At 42.7% G+C, this 14,481-nt stretch overlaps 1 long non-coding RNA gene across 7 annotated transcripts in view; it reads right to left on the bottom strand.

Annotated features, from left to right (window-relative positions):
* Positions 1-4,194: 4,194 nt before the first annotated feature.
* Positions 4,195-14,481, bottom strand: part of LOC127018057 (uncharacterized) — a 30,983-nt gene continuing 20,696 nt past the window's right edge. For 5 of the 7 annotated variants that reach the window (XR_007766694.1, XR_007766695.1, XR_007766693.1 and 2 more), the window contains exons 5-8: positions 7,606-7,748; positions 6,820-7,049; positions 5,241-5,283; positions 4,195-4,259 (exon numbers count right to left, since the gene is read on the bottom strand). This is a non-coding gene — a long non-coding RNA (uncharacterized LOC127018057). Of the gene's footprint in view, positions 4,260-5,240; positions 5,284-6,819; positions 7,050-7,605; positions 7,749-10,808; positions 11,756-12,554; positions 12,704-13,139; positions 13,238-14,481 lie in introns of those variants that run through there. The other 2 variants (XR_007766689.1, XR_007766692.1) reach the window with 2 other exon arrangements.

Below are 14,481 nucleotides of genomic sequence, written 5' to 3'. Positions count from 1 at the left end.
TTCCTTTGATAAATCTTATCACTGCGGAGTTTTTCTGCATTGAAACAACCCCATGAAGGGCTGAAAGAATCATCTAAATGCATCTGAACAATTCTGTTTATTTTGTATTCAACAGTGCATCGCACAAGCCAGCATAGCATTTCCATTAGTCTTTAAAAATAGTATTAAAGGACGTTTCAGTCTATTTAAATTATGTCTATTTTCATCTAAATTAGTTGCTAAATAACAAGTTCTATACCATCATTATGCCGTAGTGTGTAACTGCTAGAAATACACTTCAAACAAAACAAATTAAGGAACCTGGAAACTGCTACAGCAGAGCAAGGACATATTTTTAGGCAAAAATAAACAGAGAACAATGGCAAGTCATCAAAAACATGATAATAAACCAGCCCATATTTAGTGTGCAAAAGGAATGGTACATATGGAATACCTCATTTTACCCTGACGAGGTTTTTATTTATAAAACAATGCATAAAATTTGCAGTTTCCTTACTTAACTGGAAAAGGACTAATTGCCTTTTCGGTGGCCTATTTCATCATACCCGGCAGTTCTCTGGGAGTTTTGTGCCGTCTCGGAGCGAGACAGCTGGAGCGCTTCCCGCAGCACCATCCATCACCCTGGCACGGCTGCCGCTCCCAGCGCAAGCCAGGGCTGCGCTGCCGGCTCCGGACCCCTCCACCTGCAAAACCAGGACTCGAATTAACACAAGGGTGGGTTTTACCCAAAGTTTCAGTGGCAGGCTCAAGGACAGGACGGACAGCTCTCCCAGAGGGTGCATCGGCATTAGGGGCAACCCTGAAGATGTAGGATTTACAGTGGCCTGAGCAGAATAAAATGGCAATTTGCTACCGAACGATGTTATTTCTCGAGGAAGGCGTTGAAAAGGTGTGCCAGGAGCCTGGGGGAAGCAAAGTTTGGGGTACTTAATAACGACCAGACTACCTAACTCATCACTCATCTAGGAAGCCCCCAGGAACAGCAAAACCTTTTGTTTTCCCCGGAGGCAGCATGAACTGCGGACAGGAGGGTTCCGAGGTCTCTCCCTCACAGTGCCAGGAGGCAGGGCTGAGGGGCATCAGACCCCCCGTCCCAGCCCGGGACCCCTCGGCAGCACGGGGCAGGCGAGCCGACATGCCGAGCGAGGAGGCAGAGCTGTCCCAGCTCCGGCTGGGAGAATTCAGAGCTGCCACCTTCTGCCCTCCGCATGGTCCAAGGCGAGCAAGGGGGGCTCTAACAAATGCAAAAGAATATTTACATTGAGCCTGGCACTTACAGAGTTTACTGCCTGTACCCTCATCATACGCTTTTCCCCAGCATACAAAAAACGTTAGGATTGACCTCCATAGGAGTCAACTCTCACAGGAATGAAGCCTGACCCTAGTGACTTATCAAAGTTTTCCTTAAACTAAAAAAAATCCTTATATTATACATTTTGAAATTATACATTATCAAACTACATCAAAACAGTGTTAGAGAAGAAAGCCTCATGTAAGATAGAGTTAATCAAATAACTGGACTGAAAAAGGCATGTGTAAATGTGTCCGGAATTTTAAAAGTTTCCAGAGCAAGTTCAGTGCCTCCTTCTCCAAGCAATGCCGTAAGCTAATTGAGTAATGGTCTACTACTAACGTTTTGATTTTTAATCACTGCCAAAATAATTTAGCTCCCCATATTTTGCAGCAAGTCAATGCTAGGATCTTAATTAGCCATGTGCTATGCGTTCCTTGGATATGGATTATTATTTCCCAAACAGGATCTGGAATATCTTATTTTTGTACCTACTGGTCTTGATCATACACAATCATTTGCATTCCCAAAAAGCCAAACTGGGCTGCCTTCTAACTCATATAAACCCAGAAAAAGCATTCCTGTACTCCGTGCGTCTTGGGAACTGAATTTTAACAGTACCTTCAATATCTTCCAATTAGCTTTTTTATTTTTTTTTTTAAATAGAGTTCGGTTTTAGCATGCCAAGGCATATTAGTAAGGACAAAGAAAAAAGTCACAAAGTAACATTGAATGTGAACATATCCACATACCGTCATAATAAATATATGAAACGAGAAGAGGGATCAAAGCACATGTGCATATTTTGACTCAATACAATTTAAAAAAATAAAAAAAAACTGGCATGCTTCATGCTAAAGTGGCTCTGAACCACCCCCTCTCCCGCGGCACATGCTCTCCTTCCATCGGCTGGTTATTTCACCTCGCCCTGCAGCGCGAGGGTGTAAGCTCGCACCCGCGGGGTCCCGGGGAGGTGGGATACTTTCTCTGTCCCTCACGTGGAAGAGGGCTCTGTCCCGTGTCCCACGACAGCAATAACGTACACAGAGCTACCATTCTTTACAAACAGTACGAAGAAACTCCTGGTCAATTTGCGACTCCTGGTTACGTAGAAAACTGTAACCCTAAGTTTGGAATGTTTTCTAAAACCGGGAAGTTTTTGATCTTTTCACTGATATATTTTCAAAGGAATAAATACATCTTCTGTAGCCAGAAAATCTGGGAAATTTTCTCAATATAGGAAATTTGCATATATATTTGCCCTCTAAAAATTCCTAGTTTCAACTAAATGTAGGGAAATAATTTAGTGTATACATTTGATACTCAAGCCATGCAACAAGTCATATGCATTTAATTCAACAGTGCTACAAGAAAGAGAACTACATGAGTAATCAAGAATGTACTTAATCTTTCTCTAAGCAACATAGGAAAAAAGCTAGTGTGAAATATGTGACAATCCCCTAAAAATATAACTAAAGGACAACTGGTAAGGTGTGCTGTAAAAACACACTCGGCACTAAGGACACAAAAACTGACAAACCAGAAGAAAAATTTGTTTTGGAGTCACGCTCAGTAATAGCTGATGTATGCTCACTATAAAATGAGATGTATAATGCAAACCTCCCCGAAAATAAAAGGCAGCATAATTTCAACAGTATACCAGCACAGCAGGTCTAAGAGTTAGAAAATTCCTGTAGGCTGAAGAAGAAAATACATACAGGTTTTTTAAATCTAAAATCATACAAAAACTCAAAATTAATACTCAGATATCTTCCATTATATTTATGTAATTGCAAGACAGAGAAAGGAAAAACAAGACAATTCAGTTCTTTGGATTTGCTTTCACTTAACACTAAAAATGGACAAAAGTACTTGGAAAGCGTGCAGTCGTCCTGGGCGCACCGTGGAGGGAACAGGCACCCAGCGTTTCACTCGTGGCTCAAAGCAGAGGGTAAGTACCAACGCTTCTGAAGAGCGAGGAACCTGTTTTATCGTGTCAGTTCCTTTGAAACTTAAAAAAGTATCATGCTTATCTTTCTTTTTCTGGAAAGACAGCCCAGCTCTAAGCCTTGGAAAGAGCAGGCTTATTAGAAAAGAATTAACTCAGCATCTCGGGACAACAGGGCAATAGTTAAAATGGAAAGATGAGCTGTATGACACAGTATTGCAGGGGACTCTGGAAATCCACTCGTGACCCAGAACGTAACCAATACCCAGGGTGACCAAAGAATCAGACTAGTTAGCACAGTTCTTTAGTCACAGCAATCACCGGTATGAGATCAGCTTGGATGGTATCTGGTGAAGGGGAAGAGCCACCCACATGCCAGGTCCCAGCTGAAGGTGACGGCTGGGCTGGAGCCAGCAGATGAAGACCTGATGGAAAGGAAGGGCGGCTGTTTCCAGCCTTACGCTGCTCAGACTACAGTCGGCAGGTTGCTTGTGTCAGATAAAGTAATCTTCCACATCTTCAGTTCAACCTAGGGATGACTGTCAGCGTAAATCACTGGCTCCAGTCAAGCCACTAAGTTATTGATACCCATAGATTTTGAGGGAAAGAATAATTGGGAGCGGGAGCATTGCAGAAGATGCCCTGAAGGTAGACAGTTGTGAGAAACAGCTGCCTCCTGCAGAAGACACGAAGATCTCATTACCCGTTCAGAGCAACCATGCAGCCTGCAGAGTCCACGAGCTCGCGCCACAATGACAAGGATGCTCTCGGAGAAAGCGTGATCCATCCTCATTGCCATGCACGCGCACGGCAGAAGTGCTTCTCTTTCTCTGAAAAAGGAGTTTCTGCTGCTTTCCAAATATCAGAGAATAAAAAGTTAATGTCACCTGAGAACGCACAAAGGTTTCTTAGCTGTAAGAGGTATTCTGCTAAAAAATACCTCCTGTATCAACGTACCTGTTGAGGCCACCCACTGCAATTGACTTTGACCTCTGCTGACAGCCTGAGCTTCATCACCTGCTGAAGTATGAGACTGAGCTGAGTCAGGCTTGGGAGGATTTTTTTCTGCAGATCAGAACTTAGTTCAATCAGTTATGGAAGCTTAGATAGAAATAGGTGTGTGTATATACAGGGATTCTTGCAGAAACCTCAGACGTTTTAGTTTCTCCAAGAGAACCTGGAGCCAAGTGCGGGTTTTCTCCACACAAAGGCCTGAAGGCTTTTACCAGCAGTTTGGTGCTGTCCCCGCATGCAATTGTAAAATAAAGAAATAATGTAATATTCAGAACTTAAACTCCTAGAAGTCAGACTTTGAATCTACATTTAGAAAATTAAATAGTTTGTCTGATCTTCAAAAGTCCCAAATGGTGAATAATTTCTGTCAACTTGCATGCATCTTTTGTAGAAGGAGCGAACTCAAAACATTCATATATATTTGTAAAATGAAATACAGATTTGCTTCAAAAGATCTGTGCTACAGCACGGTTTGAGGTGGGCACTTTAAGATAATTATTGCATTTGCTTATGCAATTTCACAGCAAGCTCAGGGATCTTGTGTATTTAAAGCCTGAGCTGGTACATTTAATTTATGAAAACTGTCCTGCTCTCAGGGTTAGGCGGCTTCTGGACACTTCTCCAGCAAATCCGGAGGGTCAGCAGCGGAGCCTGGGTCTGAGCATCCCGCTGCCTCCGCCCGGCTGCTGGGGACCAGAGCCCCGCGCTACAGAACGTGCGACCGGGCAGGAGCGTGAAAAGCAGCGTTCAGGAATCATACTGACAACACCTTCCCGTGAGAGTTTGCCAGCAAGCTTCCCACGCAATTAAGAGAAGGCCCTACGATGTCAAGACCTTTTAAAAAAGATGGCAAAAACACTTAATTAAAAAAATGGGATCTGTATTCGGTTCAGGAGGGCGGTCCTGTTTAGTTTTGCATTAACAGCCTTGGGGGGCTCCGGGGGGTCATTTCCATCAGAAAACTCCCGTGAAAAGGTCACACGTTACCGTTTCCAGCATCCTGGGCACTCTCCAAGCATAAATATTGACCCTGCTAGGGCAAATAAATAAGTTAACAACGTGACTAGGTATCATTAGGCCAAACACTAACAGCAGCACTGCCTTTTCCCTCCTCCATGATCACCATCCCAAAACACTGTGTTACCAGCAGAACTTACTGACAAAAAGCGTAGGGGCTTTATAAAATAACTTAGTAAACACAAAAACCCACGTAGGAGCGCTCGGCGAGAGGCAGAGACTGTGCTGGGCTGCACTGTCGGGACAGAGCGACAGAGGACAGGGAGGGTTTCTTGGGTTTCTCCCAAGACCTAGGAACCTGGAGTCTTAATTTGTGACAGCTATTAGGGGCTTTGACACAATTAAATAAAGCTTTGGGCCCTGAGCATTTAAAGAAGATATCCCATTTCTGAGAAACTGGAATAAGCAGAGTAAATTATACAAAGTTTGGAAACTGGATTTGAAAGTTAAAGTTTGAGCTACTGATTGTTCACATGACTGTGAAATAATAATTACTGCAGCAATACAGGAAAAAAACAGCTATTTGTATTAGTATTAAAATCCAAATTAAACGCATAGATGTAAGGACAGGCTCCAAATTTAAAAAAAAAAAAAGCCAGGCAGAAATGTAACCTCTCAATTTTCACATTTCCAAGCCAAAAGATATCAAAAATACCCCAAATGTAGTTCTGCTGCCCAAGGTTACATGTTTAGTACTCTGTGCCCTCACAAACCCATACCCAGAACTGGTTGGGGAGCGGGTCTTTTCCCACTTCTTCTCCATTCCATTGTTTTATCTACTTGATCTCATTTCTCTTCCTGATTCCCCAGACGCTGATGATGCTCCTGATTACTCAAGCTGCTCTACATCTTCACCAAAACTACAAAAATGACCTTTTGCCACATGCAGATGTGTGATACAAATCATGCTATTCTTTAAACATAAAGGATCTGCAATTTGTTCTTTACTCGTAAGTTAAGATTCTCGTGTAGATATAAACTTCAGCACGTGGACCCAATATCCTTGTTTAGATCCTTGTCTCTTCTTAACTTATGAAGTCTCGTGCTTTTAGTGCATTTTTAGATTAAGACGTCAGGCAATTCAACAAGTGTTTTAACAATTCTGTGCCACATTTAACTGTACTTTGCGGTATTTAAGCAAACAATGAAAGACGTATGAAAAGTAATAAAATCCATAGATGAAATATGTTGGGAATTCTACTGCTTAAACAAAAAAAGATGATAATTCTATGCCTAAGGCATAATTTCAATTACAATAAAACAAAGTGAATGTAAAAACAAAAAACAGCAGTGTTACTGCACTTATTTGTATATCAACTATCATAAAAAACGCTGCCCACCTCCAGTGCAGCTCTGGAACAGAGCTAGCATTCAAACGCTAACCTGCTAACCCTATCGCTGGGAAGAAATTTAATAGAAAAATCGAATCTCTAAAAGTATTAACATTATGACACAAAAAGCAGGAAATTTCAAGTCAGTGCTCACTGAGCTGCTAGCTTACTGTTTTATTCATTATTTCATGGAAAAGAAAACCAGTGTCTTGTCTTACCTAAACAATGCTGTAAAGTCAGCAGCAATCAGTCACATCGTGATCGAGTCAAACATTCGAGCATATGCTTGTTTACTCCAGGTAAAAAAAAAACACCTTACTTTCTTCTTACATTTAGTGAATCAGAGTCTCTGCATTTGCCTGGAAATGCCTTGATTTTGAGAAGAATCGTCCATAACTTCGCAGCAAATGTTTTGCGAGGCTCTTCAAGGAGTATCATAGGGAGTACGCTAAGGTTGAAAATTAGATCATTACAAGAAAGGTCGTTTTTAACAGATCATCGGTAAGCAAAAACATGGGCATAAAAAATCTGGGGGTTTGATTGTTAGCATTGCTGTTTGCTTGACTGGATTTTCTGAGCTCACCAGCTTTCTTGTATATTCACGTAAAATCCAAGACAGATGCATTCCCTTTAAATGCTTGGATGTAGATGCAAACTTATTTGTGTAGAAATCCCTAATTCTAGTTATTCTTCTACTATTTCTCCAACAAGGTGAAGAAAATAGCTCCATCTGGGAGGTGGGGATGGAGCAGCAGATCAAGCACGCTGCACCAATGCAGTAGGTACGCCTTCTGGAACAATACAGCTTACTATTGTCACCTTCTTTCTAGCCATCTCCTTCAATATCATCAGATTTTTGTGTTGAGAAAACGTGATCCCCTTCCTCCAAACCAAAGCAATGGCCTCCGCGATGGGAGAGGAGAAGAGCAGAGCTGGTTTGGTGACGATCACTCCGCCAGTCCCAAGCAATCAGTGACCCTTAAGACCCTGATGTTTTCACTCACCTCTAGCAGAAATCCCTTAAAAAATGTGCCGGCTTCCCATCAACTGCAGTCGCGCAAATAAACAGCCTACAGCGTCAGCGTGCCCACGTGCGTGCAAAACGTGCATACTTCACTTATCTTCTAATAACTGGTTAAAAAAACCTCTGCAAAATAAGAGAAAGCACAAAAGCCGTAAGACGTCCTCTTAATGAGAAATGTGTTTAAAATTAAGTCAATATAGTGAGATAAATAGTTTGTGAGATGGAAAATAATCCTAAGCGTTACAATAACACTCCACAGGGCAACCTCAGTATAACTCAGGATATGAGCACTGTTGTGCAGTAATAAAATACACACTGCATAATCCTTCAGAGACTTGCAAAGACTCAACAAGAAAAAGGAAAACTGATTAGTTCTTTCCCTAAGCAGTTCAATGTGTAAGAAAACTAAAACTGAATAGCCTAGATAAAGAACGAAATGCACAGCAGAAATCAGGAAAGTAAGCCCAAAAACTCATCGGCCTGTTGTTAATAATTACAGAAAACAAGCAAACTACTTTGGAAATTCGGTTTGCCATTTAGTTTCTGCATGCACACGCTGGAATAGCAGGCAGCAAGCAAATATTCTGGCACGTGTTGAGACGGGCAGGATTTCCTAGCGCTGCGAGCGCATTCCCAGAAGCACGCTGCCATTTGTCACAGTTGCATTAAGCGGTGGAAGAGCCACCGCCGCTGCTTAGGCTCACACCACGCTGGTTCACAGCGCAGCGTGCCGGTCTGGAGAGGCAGTTAAGGATGAAGTCTCAGTCCACCTGAGCAATTAAAATAAACACAATCTTCGCCTTTATTCCTCACAGCGTTTGAACAGCATTACCTCCTAGGGCAAACCCAGCACACACCAAATCGCATCTCACAAAAATCTTTTCCTTTTCTATTTTTAAATAAGAACAGGCTTTACAGAGGCAAATAGCAGAGGAAAAAAACACCAAGCTAGGGGTCAGATCTCCATCTGGCCTGAATCTGTGTGACTATTTTGATTTCATCGGATCCATGTGGATTTGGGCGGGCTGAGGATCTGACCTTGCAGCCATCGGCTGCCAACCAACTTCCCACGTGAAATGGCATTTCATCGCAGGGCTTCCAGAGACGGCGGCCAGCACACACCTCCCGAGCCCCAGGCTTCCTCGGGGGCTGGCGGAGCTCAGTGTAAATCAACTCTGTGGATAAGGAGGGAGGAAGGGTTTGGATTTAAGTTTTGGAAAACAGGGGCAGGATCCGGTACCGGTTACATCACGGTCACACATCAGAGTCATCTGAGAAGACCATGGCAATGGTATACTGGGTATAGTGGGAACACAAAGGAGGTCGATTGTTCAGGGTCTTTGTAGGCAGTTCAACCACTGAATATATTGTGTTTTCAGTCCTACTGCACTCTGGCTATAGCCGACTTGACAGATATCTCATTAAATATATTTAGATATAAATCATTTGTTTGAGTCAATAAGCACATCAGGTGCGCTCTGGCAAAAGTTGCAGGTGTTTCTGAACAAGCTTTTAAATAAACAAAATTTTCTCAAAGATAAGAATTTAAGAGCTAAGGAACTGAGAAATCAGAGCTTTACACTAGGGGCAAAAGACAAAAACGTCCGCAAATATTAGATACATCCTGAATATCCTTTAATGTCAATATTAAATTACTACACAGTAACTAAATAAAACACCTGCAAACTATTCTTATTCTGAGCTGGTTCAGTTTACATTGACATGCTAAAAGGTTTAAACTAGAATGGTCTATAAAATGACAGAGAAATAGTTTTTTTAAAAAATCATAGCCTGGTATTTGCATCTCCACTTTGAGGTACTTCCCTTCTGATAAGGCTTTTAATTTCTCAGCCTTTCAGATTTTATCTCTGCAGATTTCTTCTAAACCTTGAAAGGCAACAATTAAAATCCACTCATTAAAAGAAACATTAACTATGAAAACAAATAGAAAAAGTCAGGAACAAGGCATTTGTGCAGACTGTCCAGAGAGCAGGTGAGGAGATGTCTTGATAGGAGACTTCATTTTAACTAAATAACATGTTCTATTCGTGAGCTCGGTATAAATGGACCTGTGTTGAACTCAAAGTCTGGAGGTGGGTGGGTTTTGGGTTTCTTTGGTAAGTAGTCATCCCTTTACGCAATATTTATTATTTCTTTGCCATTAAAAGGCAGATTTAGGCTGGTTTGCTGCCATGCCAACACTGCGTCCGAGAAGCACACAGCATGACTGAACAGAAAACCAGAAAGTAAAACCCAGAAAAAAGTCACCAGTAAAACCAGCACTGACCTCCCATGTCGGTGGTCATTTTTGTTCCATTCTCCCTGGGCATCATTTTGGGATGAAATTCCTTCAGAGCAGAGGAACGCACAGCCGGTCTCTCCTCAGAGCCAGCGCTGCACCATCACCTCCATCACCACGACCATCACGTCACAGTGCCGACATCCAGGCGGCACTGAGCGGGCGAAGGTCCGTGGCAGACAGATGCACGGTCTCCCACGAACGCGCTCCAGAAGTGACACCAGAAAGAGCCCACACACCTGGCCGGTCAGGATGGGGGGAAAAAAAAACCACAAAAAACCCACAAAACACCACCACCAGAAACCAGCTTTGGTAGCCTTTTGCCTAGGAAACACCATTCCATTAGCATTTCTTAATTAAAAAGGGGATCTAGCGGATCTTGATTACGAGCCATTCCTAGTCTAAACTAGTTTCTTTGCGAGCGCCAAACAAAGTCCTGAGCAGAGCAGAAGCTGAAGGAGCCAGCCTCGACAGGGCGCTGGGCTCCGAGGCACGCCGCCGCGCCGGCTGCTGCAAGAACTGGCCTTTAAGTAGACAAGGGTTAAGTATGCTCTGCCCTTCCTGAAGCAACATAAAATAAATGCACATGTTAGTGCTGAAATAAGTGATGTTGTCTTCATAGTTATACTTCCAGGAGAGGCATAATGTGTGATATTTTGCCACAGCTATTGTGACCCAGAAAACTAAACATAAATCACAGCGTCAGGAATCAGCACACAAAAACAGCGGCTCAGTGGACAGGTATACGGCAAATCTACTTCTTAGAGCAAGGTTAAAATAAATCCAGTATGTTCCAGTGATGCAATACATTATACTGACAAGATAGCTGAAAATACCATAAATAAAATGGATTTTATCATCCCTTATCAGTCTCTTGTGGATAATATTGTTTATTTCAAGAATGCCTCCTCCAGCATCAAACATAATTCAGCAGTAAAATGGACTTTAGTTGCTCAAACCAAACAAGAGAGCAGGGAGATGCTACACTGCACTTTTACTAATGAATTAATAGATCCATACGCTCTCTGTGCTTTAAGGAGCAGCAGCTCACAGCCCAGTCCCCATCTCAGTCCCCCATATAATAAACTGTGACAGCAGAACAACAGATGCTATTTCTTTAATCCATGTAGCCTTTCATTTTTGAAGATGAATAAAAAGAAATCATTTTGTTTATCTTTTCAACAGGAATTGCTTATTTTCTAACTCCAGAAATCTGAATATTCATTGCTATTGTTTGCATAGGGGGTTATCCTCAACTACATTCCAATTTATAAAATAAAATTTAAACTTCTGCTAAATCGCAGACTCGAATGGATACTTTGCTTTTAATTACTTTCAAAACTGACAATAAGGGATGCATTCTTCAGCTGTGTGATACATTTATTTACTCCGCTGTGCTTTTGGAACTCGCTGAATGTTTATAATTAGGTTGTGTAACCATGCGAACCTTCAGCTGGTGTTTGCTGTTTTTAAAGCAGTTTTGTTCTGCGTTTTGAAAGAAGGAAAAGCTACAATGTACCATGAAAATTATGCAGTAGGTCTTTAATCTATACTTCCAGTGCAGAAAAAAAGCCCACTTAAAAATTGTAATTGTGGTATTTTAAATGCTGCTTAGGTGCAGAGCGGAGTGATGCTTCCTGTTGCAACGCAAACGCAGGCAGCGACATTCAATCATTTCCAAAGCCGTCGCCAGAGGTTTCCTGCCCCAGTCCCACACCTGCACCAGCTCTCACCGGTGGCACATCCACGTGGGAAGTTCTGCTCCGAAGCACGAGCCGCTGGAGCGGGCCCTCAGACACAGCAGGCTTTAGGGGACTGCTTCCACATTTACCTGCAACGGGAAAGTCCTGACCTGGACGCGTATCTCTAAGCACTTTGGCAATAGCTATATTGCATTAAATAATTATACTTGCGCACGCCTCCTCCAAAAGCACCCAAACCATGCAGGTGCCCAGCAGCCTTCAGGTCTTCTGGAACTGCTATGAGAGCCAGTGGTGGGGAAAGGTCTTCCCTTGGGGACATGAGCAGGCCCAAAGTCACCTAAAGCAGAGTCTTTCCAAGCCATCCTCCTCTTGGGCTGAGCCTGGATGACGGCAGCGGTGGCTGACGATGGCAAATGTGCCAGCCCCAAGCCCTGCAGCACAGCGACGGGGCTATCCCCGCTCCCACCTGCTGAGGTCCCACCAGGTAAAGCACATCTCAGCTGCTTCACAAACCTCTACTGCTTTCCGAGCCCTGAAGGACAAAGCCATTTCAAACACTAAGGTGGCTCCTGGCTGGTGCCACGCTTGGCAATGGCATTAACGCTTGCGGCAGAGGCAGCCCTTGGGAATCAACCTAACATTAGCTTCTGTGGAGCTCCTGAAAGTCAGTCTTTTAAAATAGACAATTTCTTTTCAATTAGGTAATTTATAATCCAGAATTAAGGGGGGGTTTTTTCATTATTTCATGAAAACATGATTTTTAAATTGTTCTTGGTGCTTTCTGCACTAAGAAATTAACATTTGGTGTCAGGTTTAACCATCTGTTAACACACATGTGATTTCAAAATTCTCCCTCATGCCATCCATAAATAGAGTCTCCACCCCATACGTGATTAAGTTGTCTCCACCACACAAATGTTCACTTACATCTTTCCTATTCTCCATACAGATTTTCTGGTAAGCGCTGAGAAGCTGTATGATTTTCCCTTAGAACGATGACAAAAATTTAACACAGGCCATACGACATGTAAATGTTGAAGCTTCGCCATCTTCCCGTGCTTCTGTCGCAATTGTAGCTAAAAAGAATTACGCAAACGCATGAATTTTCTGTTCAGGAGCTCAAAAAATAATAATGTAATATCAGCTTCACTATGAATCAATTTTTCCTCTGTTTTTTTTTTTCTTCCCCAAAACAACCTCACAAACTTCCATTTTCTTTCCCTTTAGTGGTTTTCAGTCAAAACCAAATCAACATAAGATGCAGACTATGCATTGGTATCGTTCACAAAAAGGGAGGAGGCGGCGGACAAAGATGCGGGTCCCTCCGACCCCACCAACGCCAACTCTCTGTGGTCAGGACGGATCTTTGTTTTGCCTGGGGAAACAGATTTACACCTCTTGCCTCCTGTGACAGAGTTATTGCATTTAACATCGTCGTATGAATGTCATGGCCAAAGAATTACATCTCAAATCTAATCTAAAACGCAAGCTGTGGAAATCATCAGAATTTACCCGTGACCCAGCTGGCAGCAGATGGAGGAGAGCCTGTACAGAACCCAGCCACCTTTGGGAACATCTCTGGGAAGAGAGGTTTGGCTCCGCAGAGCTCCCTGCAGCAGGAAAACGGTGGAGATCAGATGTGGTGTGGAAAGCCTGCTCCTGTGTGACAGCCCGAGGTGTCCTGGTGCTGCGAAGCCTTATAGGAACAGCTGAAGTCAGAGGCAATTTTTGCAAGTCCGCGTGTCCCTCAGTGTGAGGGGACGACACGCTATAGTGCGGATTTTCTTTATTTCCTTCTGAGATTTAAACAGGTCAAGTCCCTCGCTCAGTGTCCTGCAGGAAATGGTACATTCCCACAATTGCATTTCAGAATGTATAATCAGCCCATTTAAGTATTATCATTACAGAAACGACAGCAAAATACAGATTGATAAGTGCCTCAGCTTACCCACACGCACTTGTACTTGAATGCCTGTAAGTTATTCCAATATTCAGCTCTTTGCTTTATATCACTGCATTTCAAACATACAGAATAAAAATTGGATTAAATGATGTGCTGAAGAGAATACTTTGCCACCGCGCAATGTGTGCTATGCTTGGCAGCATACGGGATGCACGTGTCTAGATGAATTACTAAGGCTCAGGAGTTAAAGTATTCAGGCATGATGGGAGAAAATACGACACACTGATGGCTTTCCGATGCCTCTAATAAAAACACAGCGATTCTAGCAAAGCACAAAGTAGCAGTATATTCCCTTAACAAAAACGAGTTAGAGAAGTGAAAGAAGTAGATGGTAGAAAGAGAAGCCAAAATATATCCACAAGTCACTTGGTCTAGGACAATAACACACTTAAATTTTGCATCTGTACCATCCGTCCAAATAAGTTGCTAATACACAAGTCTGTCACAGACTGCAAGTCTGGTAGAAAAGATTGGAAAATTATGTTAATGCGACTCGAGCTGAGAATACTAAACCAAAACAAACAAACAAAGAAACCAAAAGACAGAACTTTGTCACCACAGAGGCATGGAAATAGCAATACACTGCCAAATAAAAGGAAAGACACATTCACCACTGAAGTGAGTAGGAAACAGCCCATAGCCATGCGAAGGTGGGAAGCGGCCCTCCTGGGCCGCTCAGGAGCATCCCCCCAGGAAAGCTCCCAACGCTTGGTCTGTAGGGTGAAAGATCAGAGTAGTAGGTGTCTCTCCTTATCCGCTTACATGAAGTGGCACTAGCAAAAGACATTATAAAGTAAAAAGAGTGTTCACGTGAAGGCATCTGTGAGAGTCAGGTTTCAGTGTCATACAAGATGTCAACTACAAAGTCAGAAATGGCACTTGTAGTTTAGA

Source organism: Gymnogyps californianus, chromosome 6 (genome assembly GCF_018139145.2).
Source record: "Gymnogyps californianus isolate 813 chromosome 6, ASM1813914v2, whole genome shotgun sequence".
In the NCBI taxonomy this organism is placed as follows: Eukaryota; Metazoa; Chordata; class Aves; order Accipitriformes; family Cathartidae; genus Gymnogyps; species Gymnogyps californianus.
This window is presented reverse-complemented; position numbering and strand designations above follow the sequence as displayed.